This window comes from Rhipicephalus microplus, chromosome 3 (assembly GCF_043290135.1).
Source record: "Rhipicephalus microplus isolate Deutch F79 chromosome 3, USDA_Rmic, whole genome shotgun sequence".
NCBI classification, from domain to species: Eukaryota; Metazoa; Arthropoda; class Arachnida; order Ixodida; family Ixodidae; genus Rhipicephalus; species Rhipicephalus microplus.
The window spans coordinates 72,227,400-72,251,517 of NC_134702.1; the positions used below are offsets into that span (position 1 = coordinate 72,227,400).

Sequence of the window (24,118 nt, forward strand, 5' to 3'; positions counted from 1 at the left end):
CGACGGGCACACAAGAAAACAGCACGGATCGTGGTACCGATCCCGGCGGGCTAGCGACAGTCAGGTGAGATCAAAGTGGGCGGCTGACCATCCCGAATGCAAAGCGGGGGAAATCGAGAGGATCCGGTCGAAATATAGGGCTCTGGTGAAAGTTGAGGCAGGAGCGCATGTGCAGCGCGTCCGCTCGCAACGGCTCCCAAAACCGGTCTCTCCCGCCGTCGGTGGCGTCCGCAGTCTTCTCTCTATCTTTAAAAGAAAGAGGACTTGGCGGTCCGCAGCGCGACGCTCTACCATAGAGAAAGGAAAATACAAGAGAGGACACTCCGCGAAACCTGGCCTCAGGAAGTGCGTCACGGCTACGTAACGAACTAGGGCTCTCACCGAACGTCAGAGAGCGCAAGCGCAAAAAAGAACAGTTATAATCAATGCAACAGAATTGTTTTTACAAAATAATAGTTATACGCCCAAATTTGGTATGTTCTTCATACATAAAAACAATTTATTCAATACACCTTACGTGATTATTTTTCTTCAGCCGTACTGTCATAAACACCATCCACCCAGCGACAAGCCCATGCATGACTGACAGCGGGAAGCTTTCGTCGCTTCCGTCAACGTCGGCTGCGTCGGCGTTTTCGTGCGTGAGATAACAGGTGAGGCACGTTTTCAAGCGAAGCTTGTTGTATGACATGTTGTTGGGGCTTGTTGGGTCATTTTTTCAGAAAACGGTTACAGCTGCGTGAATAAGAGAATAAGACACCATGCAACAATCATAGAAAGATGCACACACACGTTGCACTTCGTGTGTGCGAGTTTGTTTCTTACGTGATTATTTATTTTTTACTCTCCCTTTCTCTTTTAACCCCCTATTCCCCAACCCCCGTGTAGGGTAGCATACCGGATACTAGCATCTGGTTAACCTCCCTGCCTTGCCCCGCCGTGGTGGTCTAGTGGCTAAGGTACTCGGCTGCTGACCCGCAAGTCGCGGGTTCGAATCCCGGCTGCGGCGGCTGCATTTCCGATGGAGGCGGAAATGTTGTAGGCCCGTGTGCTCAGATTTGGGTGCACGTTAAAGAACCCCAGGTGGTCTAAATTTCCGGAGCCCTCCACTACGGCGTCTCTCATAATCATATGGTGGTTTTGGGACGTTAAACCCCACAAATCAATCAAATCAAATCAACCTCCCTGCCTTCCTTATTTCTCGTTTCTCTCTCTCTGTTTCTTACGTGTTGTCTCATTCACGAAGTTGTAACCTTTTTCTGAAGCTTGCAAGGACGGGGAGGTTCGCTAAAAAGAAAGTTTGCGGCTCTATGCGGCGGCTAGACGGGAACATTGTGCAACGTATGCAGTATAGCAAAGGCGGCACGGCGTCAAGCCGAGGCGACGCGTGCTGCGTCTGCCACGGACGCGAGCGTCTGTGCGCTGAGCATAGCTGGGCAGCTAGGTCATAGACTCGGTGCAAAATATTGAGAAGCGTTCGCTGGGCCTCGCATGCTTCACGGCGCGTTTCCCGAAGGCTCGGAACACGAATAATTCTTGGTGTGCCGGAGGCAAATCTGGACTAGCCAAGTGGCCATCATCTTCGTTTCTTCGCTAGCCTTGTGCCACTAGTGCAAGCTGCCCACAAATTTTTTTGACGTTTCCAATATAATTTTACCGCACAAATTTCAACTAAGATTTTTCTTCCCAATGTACTGCTGATACTGCGTACTCACGAAGGTGTTCTAAAGTTCCTAGGCCGCGATACCATTGCATTACAAGGGATAGCGGCCTGGAAACTTCTGAAGATCTTTGCACGTGGTCTTGACGTCTATCTTTGTAAGCCAGAGTTTTATGGGTCAGAGATGTATCACTGGTTTTGTATTGTGCATCGATTAGCTAATCATGCAAATGGGTTTGCTGGTACACTTATGACGTGCACATATCTTTTTCGTAATTTGACAGCGAAGCATCCACTTACTAACATTTTCAGACCGCGCTGATGCCATGCCGTCCGGCGGTCCAAGCTACGGCAGCTACTGCTGTGTATCGTGGTGCTTCAACAATGGCAGAACCCACAAGAAGCCTGGGACGAGTTTCTTCCGCATACCACGGGACGGCAGGTGTGCTAAAGCTTTTGTATGGTTTGCATGTCTTTAGGCTTACTGTTCGTACTTGCTCAGTGAGGGTAACAATAAAAAATCACTATTCAAGCACTTCCCCTTTCAGCTGATAGTTCATTGCCAATGCAGGATGAAAGCATGGATGCAGTATGCTGGACGCGATGATCTCCTTAGTAAGCCGGCCAGCCTATTGTACGCAACGTACAGGGTTTGTAGCGACCATTTTACTGCTCAAAGTTTCATGGACCCTGGGCACACAAGGCTTACAGGAATGGCTGTTCCCAGTGTGCAACCAGCTGCAACATGTGAGTGATTGACTGAAACTCAAATATGTGCAATAGCAGCCACTTGTATTGAATCAGTGGCGACACTTAACCGCGAAGATCTTTGTAGCCGATGGAGAAACCTCGCTATAGAAGTAACACTCTGAAAGTCTTAAATTTTGTGAATTGTAGGCTGTTACCTTCCTAACAGCAGCTTTACATTTCTGTTGTTTTTTGATGCTCTTGACCTGCGCAACTTGTTTTGAAAGACTTTAAAGGGATATTTCACGTTATCTTCAAGCCTGAGTGCACATGTACGTATACCTTTCATCAGTGAAAGGTGGCACTGTTGATAATTCCAAAAATCACAAATTACTTGTTTCCTAGTTGGTGCCTTCTCTTTTCTTCCACGTTCGAGCAATTTATGCGTTTGAAAGAGCTGTTTAAGTTTCCCCATGCTACAAGCTTTGTAACTTGTACCAACTGCACATATATGCAGGTTCTCTGAGCGTCGCTTTAAGTTGTGACTGTGACATGGCTGCAGAAGCTGCGTTGCAAGGTGAGAATGAGCTTCAGTTTTTGTTATCTTAAGCCTCTTACTGACACATTGTGGTAATTTCATTTCTTCAGGACCTGCGGTAGAGGCTTCAAAAAGCGGCTCCTACACATTGAGGTGCCCCAATGAGCAGGGTGCGTTTAGTGTTGCGATTTCTTTTTTTTTTTACCCAAACTGACTGTTGACCAAACCTCTGCAGGTGGCAGCTCCCTTGCAGCTGGTGAAAGAACTTCTGCTGACTTCGTCTTGCCGGAGAAAACCTTAACCAGTCGTTCAGCTGTCACAAAAGGAACTTGTGTGACCGGTAACTTGTATGTTCACTTCAACACCAGAGTGGATTGATACAGAGACTTCCGCAGGCCGCTCGCAAGATTGTTCCGACAGCACTGTCCGAGGCACTGAACAAGCTTCACAAGACCCTCCAGAAGACGTCTCCGCCAACAGCTCCACGCCTGAGTGCCCTAGAGAAAATGGTGACTACGCTTTTATTGCAGCTGTTTTTAATGTGCTATTTTATGTTTAGGACATTATGTGGAAACTATCCTCAAAAGGGCACTACGTGTACACTTACAAAATGTAAGGGTGGGCTCTCAGTGATTTTCATTTTTTTTTGTGCATTGTCAACATTGTGAATGGTTTGTTTTTAGGTAGTGAAATCGAAAACTTTGCACCACAGAAAGTTGTGCACCTTGGGTCTGAAAGAGCGAGGAAAGTGCTCGTATGGGATTAGTTGTTCTTCGCTTTTACATCCATTTCTTTGTTTATTGCAGTGCGTTCCTGTGTGCCAGCGACAATGTCTCCATCAATGAAGTACAAGCAAACCATTAAACATCTGCAAGCCAAAGTAGCAGCACAGTGGAAAACTATCAAAAGACTGCGGAGACAGCCTCACCAAGCACCGTCATCTAGTTCAAAGGCCCTTGGAGTTATCCGACCGCACGTCACCGAGGAGGTTTTTAAACTTCTTTCTGCACATGTTCGCTTGAGGCCCGAACGCAAGGGCAAGCGGTTTCCCGTGTGGTTTAAGAAATTCGCTCTTCACTTAAACTTCCGAGGTCCGCGAGCATACCGATTTCTGGCTCCATATTTTTCTTTGCCCTCCCGGCGTTCATTAAGGAGGTGGCAAGCTAATGTAAAGATGACTCCAGGCATAATTCCAGGAATCCTTTCTTCCATTGCAACAAATACTCAAGCTTGGAATGAACGGGACCGAGTGTGCGCTTTAGTTTTCGACGAAATAGCACTCGAAAAGAATTTGTACTATGATGCTGCAAGAGACGTTGTCCAGGGTTTTACAGATGATGGCACACATCGCACTTCAACCATCGCTGATCGAGCACTGGTTTTTCTTCTTGTTGGTGTTTCGAGAAAGTGGGTTCAACCGGTTGCTTTTACTATAGGGCACACACCAACACCATCATCTGTTATGCATAACTTGCTGGTGTCACTCATTTTGGAGCTTAGGAGCATTAATATCGCAGTGAAAGCAGTCATTTGTGACCAGGGCAGTTCAAATGTAAGTCTCGCTAACTAACTAAGAGTGACTGTAGCAAAGCCTTTTTTTGAAGTTAATGGTGAGCGGGTGTATTACATTTTAATGCTCTGCATTCAATTAAAACAACGTGCAATAATGTCCAAGCACACAAGTTATACATTGGGGATGACATCGTTAACTGGTCGCACATTGTAAGCTTTTACCAATCCTCACATGAGTTGCGGTTGCGATTGGCTCCAAAGTTGAGTGAACGGCACGTTCACCCGAAACCTTTTTCTAATATGAAGGTCAGCAGAGCAACTCAGGTCCTCAGTGCATCAGTTTCGATTGCTATCACGGCAATGGTGTATGCGAAGGTGCTGCCTGCCTCGGCCATTACTACAGCTCAATTTTTTGATCGTATGGACAGGATTTTCGATGCCTTGAACAGCTCGAGTAAAAAAAGAACTTCGCAAAAGCTGCGGCATGCAGTCATGAAAAATGATTCAAAGCTGAATGACTTCCTCCAAGGCCAGCTTCCCTGGATTGCATGAATGCAGTTTGTTGGCAGACGTCAACCACAAACCATCGTAGGTTGGCGAATTACAATTCAGGCAATTTGTCAACAATGGGATGACCTCTCCAAAAATTACAATTTTGAATACCTGTTAACACGCAGGCTTCAACAGGATCCTCTGAAGAACATATTTGGCCACATTAGGCAAAAACAGGGTTGCAACACCAACCCCAATGTAGCACAATTTATTTGTGGCCTGAAGCACATCTGCATAAGAAAACTCTTTCAGCTGTCAGAATACGGAAATGTCGAGGATGATGAATGTGACCTCCTCCAGGAGCAGCTCTCGCCATTCTCCCTCACCAGTGCGTCTCTTGTGGATAATGAGGAGTGTGCACAGCCACAGCCTGATGACTTTCCCGCTCTAGACGATCTCTCTGAACTTGCGACCAACATTCACTCCCATATTATCGATGACTCCGCTGCGTATTATGTAGCTGGTTTTCTCGTCAAACACTGCCTTCGGAATGCATACGACGGTTGCAGTTGCCCACAGTTACAGAAAGACGGTAGTGAGACGCTTAAGGGCACCCACCAGTATTTCACAACGCTCAAAGCATACCACGTCCCCAGCAAACTTTTTGGGAATCTCACTGTGCCATCACAAGCAGCTTTTGCATACGTACAACAACTTGAATCTCACTTTCTTGCCTGATTGAGGCCACTGCACATCACCTGAAAGGGTGCGATGTTTTGTATCACCATCTGTCAAGTGTTGGCGATTTTCATTTCTGCTCTGCTGGGTGTCGGGCGAAGTTTGTGAAAATGTTTTGCCGGGTTTGTTTATGTTGGCATGTGCGTCTTGTGAACCGAAACTTAGATAGGGTTAGGTTCCAGTCTTCAATCTCAGGCATACAGCTTGACAAGTTCAAAGGTTAGCAATTAGCGGCGGGTTCACACTAAAGTATTCGAGTTGAGCCGAATCCTGCATTAGCTTTGTTATGTTATTACTTCGTTACAGCAGACTTCATTATGGTCTTATATGCTTATATTCAGTTCAACTGGACTAACCACTCCTTCGTTGCATACATTGTTTTGGTTACCCGCTATGAGGAGTAGGGACACTGTGTATTCGCTCGAAGTGATTTGCATAACCTTAAAAAAATGTTGGGTATCCTGTCTGTATTTTTGTAGCAAATGCGGGCGATTTGTACACTTTACTGTGGGTCGCTTGGTCACTGTGTATGCTTTATCTCTCCAGCTCAAGTAAGATATCGATAACAAAACCGCTTGTTGAAATGTCTTCGAGCGGGTAAGGAACACAGTATGATGTGGGCACGGTTCACGTTATCACGCTTTTTGTATTTTAGCTTCTCATCAACCTCCTCATCTCGCCCATCAAAATTTTCAAAAGAATACCCGAACTTGTAGCGTTTGATATGGCTGCGGACGCTGCCATTTTATTTTTATATAGCTTGTGAGTGATAACGTACGGTGTAGAGCCTTTGTGAAAAATAATGAGCCAAATTGGTTTCCTTCTGCTATATATTAGCCCTGTAATACCGCTCTCGTAGCACCAATTAAGGTCCACAATTCTGGATAAGTGATGACTACAATCTATTTTAGCTCGCAAGCGTCACAGCAACACCTAGACGCAAATCACTTGGGATCTTAAGTTTTTGATGAAGGCGACGCATAAGAAGAGCCACAAGACCTGCCAGTGTTGTAGCATAAAGTTTGTCTTTCACGTAGTGAGCAAGCTGCAAAGCCCTACCTTTCTGAGGACAAGCAGGCATCAAGTCTGCTTTTTTTCGTTTTGGGCTAGCTGTTCTTAAGCACAGCCAGCACACTGCACCTTTGCCTTTCTGCTATATTGTGTCGTGTGGTTTCTGTGCGCTTTTTTTGTATGCATTATTTCGGTTAACCCCAGGCGTGATTCGTGACTTCATTGCTGTGTATATGTCACTTCTTCCTTATTCATCAGCATTGTGCGCTGTGTTTTCGCCATAGATCCTTACTTACCCACTGGCCGGGTTTGTCATACTTCACCAGCTTCTCGGCTTCTGCCAACTCTAGCGATGTGTGCGTTGTCTGTGTTCTCTCTCTATTTGTTACAATATTTGTTACAATTTATTTGTAAGGCGAGATGCATTTGTTGTCCACCTTTGTCATAGTGTGCTTTTTATATTCTCTACCTTGCCTTTGAATAAAACATTGTGGATACTCTGTCTCTCTGACTGATATATACATTGATCACTTGTTCCAAAAGAAAAACACAAGCGCGATGAATAAAACCGTAGTGAATTATCACTACCTGCATCTTTTTTTATTGTAACTTAATCGAAATAAAAATTACGTCTCGACCAATTCACACAAACCACTGAACAAAACAAAATAGGAAATCGCTAAATCAAAACGACCTACAAAAACTATCCGTTTGGGCGATAAAAAGTGGTCTGAAATCATGAACTTTCGCCATAGCCAAACGTTGGTTACGCAAAGTAATTCAAAATTTGCGCCAGTGAAACCGAAACAGGAAGCGCACGCCACTTGCTCTCACCAACCACCAGGTGTGCTAGGGTCGATTGGGCCGCTGGGGTCTACGGGAGTGTCCACTCTTAACCTTTTTTTTTTATTTCTCTATGCGTACGCTTTGTTGTCATCGCCAGCAAGCACCCAAGCACGTGCGGCCGGGTAATTAGCTGTTATGTGCGAAGCTCCAAAAACAGTGGGTCTGTCCCTTCTAGCTAGTGGGATGTGACCACCTAGTTAATGATTCACGCGGCAGGTATAGACGGACGGACAGGCGGACGGACAGACTGCTAGACGGACGGACGGACAGGCGGACGGACGGATGGACAGTCGATTCACAGTTTATAACAATAAACCCTCCGAAGCTTCGCCCCACTCATCAACATTCACTCTGTGGATATATGCTGTGATTTTTTTTTGGCTGGACGGTAAACTTGGCTAGTTAATCGACGACGTGCTATGACCGAAGTAATTACGCCAAGTCATTGTACGGGCGAGGTAATATAGCCACGTTTAAAGAAGACCATGCTAATGAAGACATTTAAAGTTAAAGTTAGGCTCACTAAAGCATGCTAGTTTATGAGCTAACTAAACTCTGCTTATTAACACGACGTTAATAATGAGCACGCTAAGTGAGACCATGCTAATCATTCCTTACTAATATGATGATAATTAGTATTCTGCTAACCAGTATAACGTCAAATAGCTCGATACTGATAATGGCCTTGGTAATTGGACCCGAAGGTGGTTTTGGGACGTTAAGCCCCACATATCAATCAATCAATGGCCCCAAAATAATTATCTTTTAAATATTTTAATTAAATACTTATTACATGAGACAAGACACCCCAGTGTATTGTTCGTAAAGCCTCACCCAATTAAATCAAAATTAAGACAGACTCACTGATGCGATCTTCCTTTGCACATAAGCAGACAACCAAATTAAAAAGCTGAAAGAAGCTAGGCTATCACAAAATCCTTTATGGCTTCAGCCTTGCACATGTAGTAAAAGCTCACCAATTTATTTTATATGCAAAGAAGCTGTCGATCAGCATTACCCACATCAAACGCTTGACAGTCACACCGGCAGCATCACAGCCACGAGTTCAACTCGGGACTTCTCAGAATGAACGAGTTGTATTCGAGTTCCCGCTTCTATCTGTTTGATTGACATACGCCCGTGGCGAATATCAGGAACGCCCACTACGTATGCTCTTGCCGAGGAGCAGTACTCACGTCGAGCGGCCCGATTAAACTATCAGCTTTATCGCGCAAACTATGCGCACACGCACGCAGAAGTAACAGTAATGTCATCACGTTGCTATAATGCCCCGCATTCGATTTCACCGCGCTCACGACGTATCCAATCACAGCAGCGTTGCTGACTAAGGTCCCTAGATGACACTATTGCTCACAAGATACGAGCGCTCCTAGTGACCTCCTGTTTTTAAAATTATCCGTGATACTTGACAGACGCGAAGCAAGCAGCACGAGAGGGCTGCGTGTGCACCCTTGCTGCCTTCGAGAGTGGAAATTTCTATGCTGTAGGTGGAACAAAGAACCCGTGCGAAAGAGGACAAGTGTCCACGAACCCGCCTGTGCGAGGTGTGTGTTGAGTTGGCGAAAGTACAGCACGACAATCACGCTGATGTCACTGCACTGCTAAAATGTCGAGTGAGTGGTGACGCTGACGTGCTCGCACGCGTTGTTTCTTTAATAACCATCGCAAATGTCCCACATGCGTTTCCAACGCCACGCCCGTTCGTGTAGCCATTTTTATCAACACTGCATGCTATCTAGCTCTCCGCCCTGTCTTTTTGCCACGGCCACCGCAAGTGAGCTCGGAGCAAACTCGGCTGCTCGAGATGCTCGGGCCATCCTGCATTGCTCCCCTGGATGCTAACTCGCACGCCTTTATATCGCGCTGGGGAAATATTACGTCTTGACTGGACTTTGGCTTTCACCGGAAGAGAGAGAGAGAGAGAGAGAGAGAGAGAGAAAACTTTATTAAAAGGTCAGTCAATTGCTCAGGCATGGCCCGTTGCCCCTAGCTGTCGGCCGGAATCCCTTGGGACGCGGCAGCAGCAAGGGCTTGACTGTTGATGTCGCGCTGGACGTTGGGATCTGGGCTGCAGAGCAGGGCCTCCCAGGATTCTTCAGTGCGAGAACCATCGTTTTGACTTGGACATGTCCACACCATGTGGACCAAATTCGTTACCTCATCACAAAATTTACACTGGGACTGGAAAACTGCGGGGTGCCACTTGCTGTAAAGTGCGGGGTTTGGAAAAACCCCGCACTTTACCCGCACTACTGGTGGTAGTGGTTAGAAGAGGAAGGAGGCGCCTAATTTCTGCTGCCCGGTAGGGAGCATGGCGCAGCGCCAGATTCAGCACACTTGAGCACCAACTCACCCGACAATTTTTAAATGAAGAAAGTGTGACAATCTGCTATTGCCACTAAATGGGCCAACGTCGTGTTCGAATTTTGATACATGGAGCATATGATTTCGCAACTCATATATGGTTACAACAACAGCACCTTTTTTTTCTGGAACTTAAGTCACTATATGGTAGGTAGATTTTATTTACGGCCACTAACCCATGACAGCTACTTTCAGTGAAGCGACCACAAGTGACTCGTGTTTATTTGAAAAAAGAATTTAATGCGGCTGCTCCCGACGCTGTCACCGCCTCAGCGACAAGCTTTTTCACCGCAGCTTCGAGAGTGTGGTAACAATTAGTCTCTTTAAATTTCTGCATAATACTTGTCATCACTGTACTCATCATCACACTCACAGAGCCAATCAGAGAATTTGAATACCCGGCGAAGTTCAATCCGGTCAAAACGCCGTGGGCCACATCCATGACGTTGCTAATGATAGAGTCCTCAAGAGTAATTTTCTTCAGTTCCTCGAATAGAATATCCAAAAAAGTGTCTTTCACCTCATCGGCATTCTTTGTTCCAGAGTCACTGTTACGATTGGAAGTTGTTCCGCGACCGCAGGATGTACAGCGTTGCGTGACAACGCTGGAGGCCGGTTTCACTGGTACGTCTGCAGGCATGGCGGGAGACGTACCGCGTCGAAGGGGTCCGTTTCTTCGTGAGATGCCCTCAACATTACCGTTCGTCTTCGGGTGCGTGCTCTCGCCTTGCGTCAGTCCAGTTGAGGGTCCGTTGTTGCTTTCTTGGAAACCATCGCCGCTGCTAGTAGACGGAGAATTTCCAGTTAAAACACATCCAATGTTGACGACAACGTTTCTGTTAATCAAGCAGCGCGGTACTTGGGCCATTCTCCTCGTTTCCAACGCCAGATGGAATGGCCCCTCGCGCTCGCTTGCCTAGCGCGTGTTGGGTCGGCTCGCGGCACCTCGCGTTCGATCCCTCGTGATTGGTTGGTTGTTGGAAACAAGGAGGATTCAAGAAAAATTGCTGGAGTGGAAGCTCCTGCGATGGCTTGCCAGCAGAAGTGAAGCCGCCTATTGCCACTGCCAAGATGGTGGAAACATGCCGTTTTCTGATAGTGCCCACTTAAAAATTACGTGGCTTTGATACGTTATGTAAACGCTACGTTAGTTCTATATTGAAGGATAGTTGTTCCCGACGAAATAACACACAGAAACAAGTATGGATGGCTGAATCTTCAAAGAAGTTCGCCTCCAATTAGAGGCTCACTACGGAAAACTAGTAACTTTAAGACGCACTTGGAGCACTATGTGGCCCGAAAAGGTAGCCACATTAAACTCGTTGGGCGTGCGAGGAAAACGCTTCGTTTTTAATCGCTGAACGGCGATATTTTATCATGCCCCTAGTAAGATGGCCGCCACAGCCGCCATCTTGCCAGAGGAACGGTTTCACTTCTGCGCAATCATTTCCACTCCAGCAATTTTTTTTTAAATTTTCTTGGTTGGAAATTATATAGCCATCATCATCAGCTCATTGACTGTGCCCACCACGGAGGTGCCCACAGTAGGGCAAAGACCTCCTCCTTGTTCTGTCAACCAACCCGGCTCTGTGCCTTCTGCTGGACGTACGTACGAACGCTTGGCGTTGGGGAGTTAGGGTTTTCCGAGTTTCGTGAACGAGGCGGCGAGGCCATAACAGTTACGGTCGTGCGCGTCAGCCCGCGCCCTAACTAGTTGATCACGTTGAAACCAAGTACAAAAACCCAGGTTGCGGTATAAGCGCTGTGTTCGTCACACGTGGGTCCGATAAATTGTAAGCGAGGAAAAAAGATCTCTGGTGATAATGTGGGCAGGTTATGTCTTCTGAGTGTCCCATGCTGGAGGCATATAATAGAGCACCCAAAACATAGATGTAGGATGCTCGCGGTTCCAGCTCAATAACAATATTTTCCACACAGACATATTTGAGTACAATAATAGAAATACCCAGAGTATAAAATATAATAAACAGTAAAAAAGATGCAAGGCATGTACGTAGCCAGACTATTTTTTGGTGACTGGGGGGGGGGGTTGAAACATTTTTGCACATGGAAATAATTTGAAAGAAAGTGGCCCGGCAATGTAGAAGCCACTTATTATTAGAAGAAAATGAGAACGAATTGGATTCAAGAAGGCTGAATACCAGGGCATAAAGATTTAACCCTCAATGATTATGCAGATGCACTCGCAGTGGGCTCACATAATTATCCCATAATTTATATATTGCCGACGCTAGTATTTATCGCCGTGGCACACTTTGAAAAAAATTCTCATATCAGATCATTTCGAAAAATCTCGCTAGGCAGCATCTGAGTTTTCTCATCTTAAGTAACGCTGGAAAAATTGATGGTGCTCATCTAGAATGGCGGAGATATCAAGTACGAGACTACGAAGCCAAGTTTAGCTCATCTATGTAGCTCGTTCTTAAGCTCGTCTACGTAAGACATGAAAAAGAAGGAAGTAAACCGTTGATTCGTTTCACACTGTCAAGGAACACCGGAGCGCACTAAGCGTTAAAACCTCGCTGAACTAAAGACGGCTAATAGTTCCGGTGACATTTACACGCCAACTCGTCAGCACGACACCGTGTCTCATAGCTCGTTTCCGACAGCCGAGCTTCAGCCTATCAGACATCCATATAGGAAACATCCACGATAATGTTCTGCCCTTTTGTTACAGTGTACTAGAAGTTTACACTGTACTTTCGTTCATCATTGTACAAATTCCAAATCTGGGCGGAGGCGTTCTGTCGGTGACGTCAAAAAGTGAGCGGTCCGCAGCGGTTGCGAGAACGAAGGGAAGCAAACAGCAAATGAGAAAAATGGAGGCCTGCGTCATTTTGACGTCGGCTTGGAGACCGTATCGCAAAGTGAAAAGTGTTTGTAACGTATTGAAAAATGTTTAACTCTCAATGCTCATTACCAAAATGTGTTGGCACTAGTTTTCAAACGTTGAATAAGGAATATGGCGCAATCCAAACGTATTTTTCTGTTATTGTTTTGAAGTAACGCTATATTTAGTGAGAGGGTAAGTAGTGGTGCTAAGTATTATCCCGTTTCAAGCAGTTACTGTTCCCACAAGTCTACCACTATTCAAAGGCAGTGTTTCGGTTCACCCGGCGGCACGAACGTTTTGAGGGCCAAAACTAGCCACCATACCAAAACGCTCGGTTACAGTGTACTGTAGCTCGGTTCACCCAATAGCCGTTTAAAAGCGGCTTGACTTGGCTTAAAGTGTATGAATAGACGGCGACAGTGCCGCTGAGTTGAAAAACTTTTCTCAGGCGATTTAGGCGTTCTTTATTCTGTGGTTCAGGTAGAGTTTCTCACTAACTTATGACACACAGTCTGTGGGGGGTTCATCGTGTTCTAGTCGTGACGTTATTTTGTCCGATGTTGGTGTTGCATTGGACTGTAATCTGTTTGAAATGGTGAGAACCACCTCTTCTCGTGGGGACATGGTCGCTTTCTGTCGTTAGAAAGTGATTGATACGCAAGTCGCTGCCGCTTTTGTTAATTCCTGTGATGTCGCCGTGTTCAGGAGCCTCTCATCCGTGCTTATCGAGTAGTTAACGTCATTCGCCCGAAGTGTTTGCCTCCGAATCTACAAGCAATGGTAACGAGCATAAAATAAAGGCCGTGTGGAATGCGATTTGTGAATGTTGGTCTAACGCATGTACTACGCGGATGTATGGTTGGTGCATGCGTGTTGCTTGAGGACCGATCAAACAGCTGGTGTCACTTGGGAGGAAGTATATACTTGTGCCAACGCTTTCGTTGAAGCTTGTTCTTGCGTAAGTGCGCGAGATAGATACGGAGTGCACAAGTTGGAATTAGAGAACGTTCTTGTCTGAGTGGCTCTTTTAAACGGTTGCAGATGCATTTGTTTGCTTAGCACAGTGTGTTTAGATTGTGGTAACCAACAGTGAAGGCTGCTGGGACGTGTGTGGGATGGGCAAATTAGTTTTCTTTGTTGCCGGGCCTTCCAAACAAATCCGTTGTTTCTTTTCTTCATTGCGTCGGTCTCTTGATGCGGCACTAAATTTTGCAATGTGCTGTTCGCGACACTTCCTTTCGCTGTAGAATGTTGCAGTAAAAGTTGACGCGAAAGTTTCCACAGCAACATTTCTTTGTCTCTGTGATCAGTTGGACGCACGTTATTTGGCGTGCCTTTGATAACACAAAACGTTTTTTTTTTCGTTTACTGAACGGTCCGGAAAAAATCGGGGACATGTGTCCCGACTGGGACAGCGCGGGCAAAGTCGGAACAGTCCAGCAAAATTTGGGACGATTGGTAACATTAGTTTAGGCAACTGTATAAAAATAAAAAAATGGAATAAAAAAATTCCGCCATATCCACGAAGTGAATGATGATGAGTGGGCGAAGCTCCGGAGGTAAACCTGGTAAACCATGAATCCTCTGTACATTTTGCCCACTCGATTTTATTACATCGCTCTCCCTAGCGTACGTCGCCGCACTAAATCGAACGATTGCCTTCAACCAATGACACGCGCCATATGTGACATCATTCCTATTTTATAAGATCTCGCGTCTTTCATCAACTACAAGTACCGCTTTATAGTTTATAACATCTTGCATCTTTTCATCATCAGCTACAAGTACCACCATCTAGTAAACACTACAGCAACTAAACGAGAGGTGGCTACATACAGGAAACGGTACCGCCATCTAGTGAACACTGCAAGAACTAAACTAGAGGTGGCTACATACAGGGGACGGTACCGCCATCTAGTGAACACTGCAAGAACTAAACTAGAGGTGGCTACATACAGGCTACAGGGGACGCACAGCCCACGCCTTAAGGAGCTTCGCCCCTAATAGAAATTTCATTGCTGGTAGCATTGTCGAGCTTAAATTGCTAAACCCTAAAGGTCTTCTTAAAACTTAACATTGCTGCAATACAGTAGTGTCTTGGGGTGAAGTGCATGCAATGTATTGCGGTGAAGCATACATAGCGCGCGTGCGTGTGTATAAAATGGAAGCGTAGCGCTGCTATTAGGCCTAATATCATGCGCCGTGTTTTGTCTCATTACTGGTCATGCGGCAGACAGCATCGGCACCAACTTCAGCCTTTATAAAGAGTCCATATGTTCCCCCGATAATTAATCTTTTAAATTGTGGCGAGTGATTCACATTGCAGTAAGCTTCGAGTATATCGCATGAATAATTTAAAATTGTTGCATGGCCCCCAATAAAGTAGTGAAAAATACCTATGCAGACTCCATGGTACTCCAGATTTTGTGCCATCAGATATGTGCTCTAAAATGAAAATGATTATTATTATTGAAAGATATACTCAGGCTAGGTATTGGAGGTGATTGTGTATATTTGGCAAATTTTCTTTTAAAAGCTCATGGTTCACTTTATCGGGTTTTCTCGAGTTATCAAGAAAAATAGCTCCTGAAGAATGGTCTAAAATTTTATGCACAGTTTGTCAAGGGGCAAGTTGAGCTTAGCAAGAAAATGATTTATGAAAACCATTCTGTCCCAGATTCAAGAGCAAAGTGGGTTCAGGAAACATGTTGACCTGAGATGATGGCACGTGTTCAAGCATCTTACAAAGGCTGCTTGTTGTTATAATGTCGGTGTAATTGCACAAGTACCTGTCATCAGGTGTGGAGATACATTGAATCTCTGATCATCAAGTTTAAAATAACGGGTATGAAGGGAATGCTAAATTTTTTTTTGAAGGGGTGAGCAGCAGAGAGCATTACTTTATTAAAGTCTCCAATTTTATTAGGTTAGCACAGAGGCTTTCAGGTATGTTAAATGAGCATGGTCACTTGAGTAACACCCCAGAGGTCAATAATTATTGGGTGGACAGCAAGGTATACATAAGATAGGATTATGCAAATTACAGAAATAGAAGTAATAAAGTTGTCGAGAAGACTTTGTTAACAGTATATTTACAGGCTTCATGCAGAATTTGGTTTCTAGCAGGGCGGATTTACTTTTTCTGATGCTTCCGTTGGCATCATTGCAATTCATAAGCACTGGTTTTATGCACTGCACGTGACGATCTTGTTTTTTCAAGGTTCACGTAGTGATTAAAATGTCTAGCATCAAGAAACTCACGTGCTGTCTTAAGGCCTAATCAGGCTCACCATAGAGGTAATTGGTGACATTTTAGTGAGTTATATGTGGGAGGTCTGTGTACATAACATCATAGTAATCTTGCAATGCTGTAGCTTTATTTGTGTAACGATTGAAGCTTCTTTTTCTGTTCAAAATTTCTGCCAAGCAAACAAGTTCCAACAGCAGGATTGGCCCTTGGGTAAAGCAGGTGGTAAGAGTTATTCACAAGCCCTTCAAGAGCACCCACTGAAGGAACTAGTACCTATAGGGCAAAACTTCCAGTGCATTAAGAAGGGCAAGGAAGGACAGTGCAGGTTAACATTTCAGGAGGGTATCTTCTGGACATCAACCTTCTCTAGCCACAAGCTTGTATGGCCAATGTTTAGCAGACTCCTACTAACATAAACTAGGTATAAATGTTGCTTCTCTATTGCAAGATGACGCACCATATACCTTTTGAGAGTCTCCTCACCACAAGCCCTTACATTAGCCTAAACATATTTTTTCTTAGGGGGCCCTTTTTTTTGTCCCAAACAGTTGTCTCAAGCAACAATATGAACATTGTGACAGTCTAGCTGGTGCCCACAGAGATGGCTCCAGCCATCATGATGTATACTCCACTCAAAATGTAAGACACTGTAAAATCATAGTCCGGTGTGCATGCATAGGACCTTGAACATGTAAGCAGTGACCCCTTTTCTTGTGTTCTCTGCTCTGGCTCATGCTTGTCACACACCTGTTCAAGATTGTGACAGAGAAACCAGTTCTGGCAATGCTGTCTCAGAGGTAAGACTGTGTATACCCACAGGAACACCATGGTGGAGCGAGCAGAGGTTCATATCAAACATAGTAATAAACTGGCAACACCATGGTGATATAAGCACACTTGCATTAATTTATTACATTAATTTATTGAGACAGACATTGCACCGCTAAGCCTAGCTGTGATCTCTTTTCGTTATTGTCTACATAGTTTTCCCAGTGGCCACAGCACAGGCAAAAAAATTTCTTTGTGGGAGCATCATATTTTAAGCTTGCATGACTCCAATGAAGCACTGTGCAAACAGATATATTGAAAATGTCAGTACTTCGTGTCCTATAAATGATGAACTGGTTGTCACAGTGAGCCGGTGATCCTGCAGGAGCTCTAGCATATACTCTAAGGTAATTTTGCATCAACAATGCTACATACAATAGTTTAACAATGGTTGTTAATGGGCGATTGGGTGCATAGCTTCAAGGAGGTAATTAAGCTAAGGGGGAAAATTCTAGATGCCCAAGCACCACAGGAAAAATGAAAAAGCACAGGGAAAGAGCGCCACTCGCAGCTGAACTACAGAAAATATTTACACCGCACCACACATTCGCATCGTCCATCATTTCCCCTAATAATGTTATACCAACCAGCCCAGCAACAAGTACTTCCTAAGTAATAAAGTGCAGAATGACACTTGCATAAGACAAGAAACACAGGACGCGAGTTAACAGCCATCTATCTTTATTTATGGCTTTGGTAGAAAATATATAAGGAAACAGACACATGTGCAGTGCGACAGTGTGCAATGTCATAGTCATCAAAAACATCACATAACATTGCCTGCTCGAGAAACTTTCCTGGTTTTAAAAGTTTCAACAGATGTGTCACTAATAAATACGTTCCTTCTTCTCTAGCTTGAACTGCTTCCAATAGTCCACATCTATCAGGACTGCTGCCTGTGATCTTTGTCTGGTATTTAATCTGAACTGACAAGCCCTAATACTAGCACAAAAATCAGCCAGATTTGTCTATCTACTCTTAACAGCCTGTAAGTCCACGTCTAACAACACCTGCTCCACCCTTCCGGTGGTCATGGTTTATACGGGTCATTATATAATTCAATAAGCTGCTCAACTATACTTTCATTCATTCATTCACTTCATATTTCTCGAAAATAGAGATATGTGAACCCTATAACTGCTTTGCAAAAAACAAATGAAACACAAGTATAACACTTGCTATGATGGCCTAATTAAAAAAACTATTTCACGATTATGGCCCAGAAGCTTTCTCTAGAAAATATGTAAAGCTAACACGGGGAAGTATGTATTCCAGGAAAATTCAGAAAGTACCAAATTCAAAGGGTGTGCAAATATTCTACGATTTCACATACCAAATTAAATACTGTTCTATTTGATTCAGTCGCTATTATTCCTAGAACTAAATATTTTTTATAGTTTAAGAATATTTAAAATGTTAAGTGCACAGAAATAAATAGAAAACGTGTAAAAGTACCATAAATTTAATCCCTGCTGGCAGGTTATACGCACTAAACATGACAGCCTATCTAGTGCAGCTGGCTGCTTCGCTCTAGGAAAGTGATTTTGCTACCTATACAATTGTCACTTACCCTTTCTTAACATTTCTATAGATTTCAAGGGCTTGATTTTTTCTCCGGATACTCGATTCCTGTTTTAAAATTGCTAGGAGTCGTTCTCATAACTGCAAAGGGAGATACAGCCAGTATTTGAAGTACTTGTTTTTATGTTGCAATGAAAATAATACATCAACTTGGAAATAGCAATGAAACATTTCGTATTAAAATTTATTCCAAATTTAGTTTGCTGCACATCATGTGTACCAAACAGTGGCCGATAACCATTGGGTGTATTTGCACTATGCTCTGCCATAACGAAGCACATGCATCAAACCTGAGAGACACGAGCTCATGCATGCAGGTGCAATTGTTATGTAGTCGTCCCTTGAAAATTGTTTGGTAATTTTAAATACTTGGCTGTGCAGATGTCTGTTAGATTATTCTCGAAGGTCCAGATTGACTACACTATGAGCAATGCTAATAACGTTGTTGGCTTGTGCCACAAATTTTTTACCACTCATTCTTTAAAAATATTTCCTTACGCTGTCGTTGTACGACCAAACAAAAATATGCACATGCTCTTTAGCATACTGCTTTTCACAAACTAAATGCCAATTTATTAAAACTCAAGATAATTGAACATTCATCTTTCATAATTACCATCAAACTGCAGATGAGTTACCGCAACAACCAATCTTGCACGGATGTCACTATATTTTCATTATGAATTTACTAATTTTCATGCTTGCTTCTTTTTCACAAGTTATGCATACCATTATACAATACACCACAACTAACTCATTTATCAACTTCAGTATTTTATCAGTTTCAATCAACCATCATATTGCAAAGTCTTGAAACAAGTCACTTTTAAGGCTTACAAGTTTTCTTGTGCCCTTACAGTGCATCAGAGGCCTTGAAGTGTCAAATAGGCCAAAAGGCATTGGAAAGGCTTGTTCATCGGCATTGAACAAATCTGTTTACAAAACGTGTTAAAGGTACATGCGTGCACGTGTTTTGGTTTGGTTGTACGTTAAGAAAGGAAGGAGTGGTGCGACATTTCTGGCACATGCCAAGCATGTGGTTAGTATTGCTAACTTTATAGTTAGTATGGGAGTTTCAGAATAATTCCACCCTACCTTTATTTAGCAATATATCTATAACATGTGGTACAAATAGTCTCTGTTAGTAATTGCACAATTGACAACACCATTATCAGCAAATCATGACGAAATTTAGATGATAGCAAGGAAGGGGCACTGGCGGTTAAAATGAGAAATAAGCTGGGCTTAGCTGAGCACAAAGTGAGTTCAATTTCATGCGAAGCACCCAAAGTACTAAAATTTGTTAGTGCCAAGGTCCAGATGACTTAATTTAAAAGTAAACGTTTATGACTGACCTTAAATCACTGCATCAAGAGATTGGCACAATTTATGAGTAAATAAATGGAGTTTAACTTTGCAGCGTATTTTTAAATCTATACTGTGAAGTGTAGTACGAAATGTAGGTCGATGTAGATGTACTCAACTGCTGAATAAACTTTGTTAGAATATAATATTAGAAGAAGTATTACAACATATGTGCAAGTTAAAATGAGTGAAAATAATAATAAATTTTCTTAATCCCAGAAGAACAAAAGAAAATTTAAAAAATCACAGCATATTCATGGAGTGATTGATGATGAGTCGGATGAAGCGTCCAACTGTGCATGCGTCTATGCGTCCGATCGTGTTCGAGAATGCATATGGCGCACAGGTAACACCGATGAGACGCGTTCCAAGGAAGCCGAGCGCAAGTGTCTTCAACGTGCCCGCCACTCTGCTTCGTCCATGCCCCACCAACGATCCACCATGTACGGTGACTATCCAGGAGACTGACAGATGCACTCGTTCTATGCATACCCAGGCACAGCTTGCACATGCAGCCAATCGGAGAGTAGGGGTACAGTACCATCTAGAATATCTTTACCCAACTGCAGTTTCTATGTACTTTTTAAGAAAGCGCCGTCTATTATATATCCGCAGATACTGCCTTCTTTTATTTCTCATCTCTTCTGCTCTCGGTTACGCGTGACACTTGTACCATATCTAAGGACACAGTGAAAGATGAGGAGTTATTACCAAAATGTCTTATTTGGTTTGCATTCTCTTATAGTTTGTGGGAAGTATAAATATTTATAGAGATTTGATTTGGAAGTGTATTTATTAAGTGTTTGTGAGTGCCTGTAATGTGTTAACTTAAAACTAAAAAAATATAGTTTTGACGTGTCGATGTTTATGTCACGATGAATTAATTGAAACAAAAACTTTAGTCTTCCTATTTTTCCCTACCTTGTAGTGTTAATAGACCTGCTTTGGTTTGCAACTCAGTAGGAGAATTCGTTAGATTGCATTTGTTATAAATAAACCTCACTGCCTTTCTGTGCACCCCCTTTTAATACTCGTGATTAGTTACTTTGTATACAGAAACCAAACAATACTATTGTGATTATAATAGTAATATAATCATTATTACTTTATGTTATTATTATCATTTTTATTATTGCATGACAACATTGCACTTGTTTTGCATTTTGCTCATTAAATCTGTATTACACACTTACACTGTTCAAATCAATATTTATAATGTCCTTACAGCGACCTACATTTTTTAACTGCATTTAATGGACTCAAATATATCAGCCATTCCTGTGATTGTCCTCAGCACATTCTTTCAGGACATTCTGAGGACGTTTTCGAAGGAGGTACGTATTAGGGAATGATTGATGCTCGGCTACCTGTTTTTCATGCAGCCGTACTTTATCTCCAAAAGATCAGGAGACGGCAGTATGAGGCAGAGCAGTTAGACCTTTTCAGAGTAGCTTTATGCCTTTCTATAAATTGCAGTGCCATGTCCTCCTCTGGCAGAGAGGTCCAAGGCAATGTGAGGGAAGGGAGTGCCAGCCCCTTTAAACATCGATGCAGCACACAGCAAAATTTGGTTGTGCATATGTCCTGTGCTTTACGCAAACTGTTTTTAGTTGTTTGCACTGCTTGAAATACCATGTGGCTTTTTGAAATGAAACTTGTACTGGCATACAATGAACTGTTAATGTTGTCATCATTAGATGTACAAAAAAACATCATGAAGGCAGTGAGCACTTATCACTTATTTGCCTTGCACTACAGGTATTCTGGGATGAAGTGAATGGGCATAAGTAAGATGATGATGATGATGATGATGATAATAATAATAATAATAATAATAATAATAATAATAATAATAATAATAATAATAATAATAATAATAATAATAATAATAATAATATATTGTAGGCATTCATTAAGCACATCTACTATCTTTACACATATTCATCATCATGAGTGGTCGTCATCTTCATCTGCTGTGGGGACTTGGCTTGTCTGAGTTCTGTGCCTTGGGCGTGGTAGCTTCATCGTGTCTTTTGGGCCTAATAAAGGTTGCCTTCACCGTTACATCACAAGTGGTGGAGTGTGCTCTACGATCTTCCGCCCTCTCCCAGCCTGATCTGCCTCCTGGAGCTCCGCTCAGGTCGTCGTTTGTGCCAGGTGTCCTTTAACATGCCTCAGGACGAGCCAACCGGCGCTTTGACGTCTACCTCCACGGCCCCGGCTACCGCGGCCTATCCATCGTGGATTATCACCGCGCACCAGTGTGAGCCGCCCACGTTCGCCGGACTTCGAGGTGAAGATGTGGAGGATTGGTTGGACCAGTTCAATCGAGCGAGTTCCACTAACAACTGGGATGATCCTACCAAGCTTCGCCGCGTTTCTTTCTATCTGACAGGCGTAGCGAAAACATGGTTTTTCAAGCATGAAACGAACATTACGGACTGGACACGTTTCAAGCAACAGCTTCGCCAAATTTCCGGCACCCCGGTGGTTCGTTCAGCTCTCGCGAAGAAGACACTCGATGCTCGCAAGCAACAATGCGGTGAGTCCTACACATCGTACATAGAGGATGTGCTTGCTCTCTGTAGCCGTTTCAGCACGTCCATGTCTGAATCAGAGAGAGTTCGTCATCTATTGAAAGGGATAGGCATGGTCGCGTTTAATGCCTTGGTCATTCAAAACCCGACTACAGTCGCTGACGTTGTTGCCACCTGCCAACGCCTAGAGGAACTTGAATCCCTACGGTTACCGCCGGACAGCGCTGAAAACACCACCACAACTGATGCCTCATTGCGTGCCATGATTCAGGCGATTATACGGGAATAGCTGCAGTCTTTCGGCCTCTCAATGACACCGAGTCCACCTCCCCCCTCCAACACTGTTTTGCGCGACGTTATCAAAGAGGAGTTGGCGTCCATGACCAGGCTAGCGTATGTAGACTCTCCGGTACCTCGACTCCAGCCGACGTACGCACAAGTCCTCGCTGGCTCACCACCCGTCGTACAGCCGATGCTCGCACACTCGACGCCTGTCCCGCACGCTTCGTTGACTCCGAGTGTGCTTAGCCAGCCCTTTCACACCCCGTGGCGGCCGCCTCGTCCGATCTGTTATTACTGCGGCTATCGGGGCCACATTGCACGCGTCTGTCGGAAGCGTCAGCAGGACGAGCGTCGTGGATTTGACCCCTACGGACGGGATGATGGGACAAGCTGGTACGCTTTCCAACATCGTCCTTATGATCCGCCGCTACGTCGCTCACCGTCTCCAACTGAGACATCTGAGCGAACCAGCTCTTACCGCTCTACTAGACGCCGCTCACCCTCACCCCTCCGCCGTTCCACGTCTCCATTGCGACCTGTCTCGCAATTCCCCAACCAACGCCCGGAAAACTAAGCTCTGCAGCTTTTTGGAGGAAAAGCTGCATCGAACGAAAAGACAGAAATTCCTCCAGTGCGTCCATATAATACGATATCTGTTTTAATAGAAGGTGTGTACGTGGACGCTTTAATAGACGCTGGTGCTTGTTTGTCTGTGATTGATCGTTCTTTGTGCTCACGTCTGCGAAAAGTCACCACCCCTTATGATGGACCTACACTGTACGCTGCTCAAGGGGACGCCATTAGACCTGCCGCTATGTGCACCGCTCATGTTTTCATAGCTGGTCTTCTTCATTTTGTGCAATTTGCTGTGCTGAGTTCATGTGCCCACCAGCTTATATTAGGCTTGGATTTTCTGTCTACGGCGAACGCTTCCATCTGCTGTCGAGAAAATGTTGTTCATATGATGGAAACTGACTCTGCCCTGTATGCGGATGACAAGCCCGTCCGTTTGCTCGCTGCTGAATATACCGAGCTACCACCTGGTCATCAGTGGATAGTTGCCATCACTTCTAATGTGATCGGAAGCTTTGGGAAAGCTGACTCAGCCGTCTAGGTTGGCGAGCGGGTTCCTGCTTCTGGTCACCAGCCACAATGGTGCAGTGACCAGCCACCATGGTAAATGCATGAATAGATCTGTATGATATAAAGTGTTAATGCAATCTTGTTAATACGTCGTGAACTTGCTATAAACAGTGCGTGTAACATCAGTGCAGTGCTCATGTTGGTTACCAGTCACGACACCATAACAAAGACCTGCTGCCAGCCATGATTTCTTGGTCCTGACCTGCCTTTGGGAAGCTCACTCAGCCGTCTAGGTTGGCGAGCGGGTTCCTGCTTCTGGTCACCAGCAACAATGGTGCAGTGAACAGCCACCATGGTAAATGCATGAATAGGTCTGTCTGATATAAAGTGTTAATGCAGTGTTGAACGACGACGAAGTGATTCTCTCACAAAACGCTTAATTGTGCCCGTGTCTCAGTATTTTCAATTT

At 44.2% G+C, this 24,118-nt stretch overlaps 1 long non-coding RNA gene across 1 annotated transcript; it reads left to right on the forward strand.

Moving 5' to 3' along the window:
* The first annotated feature begins 2,993 nt into the window (after positions 1-2,993).
* Positions 2,994-4,646, forward strand: LOC142803235 (uncharacterized). The gene is made up of 4 exons (XR_012894017.1): positions 2,994-3,055; positions 3,121-3,225; positions 3,281-3,394; positions 3,692-4,646. It is a non-coding gene; the product is annotated as an uncharacterized LOC142803235 (long non-coding RNA).
* Positions 4,647-24,118: the final 19,472 nt, after the last annotated feature.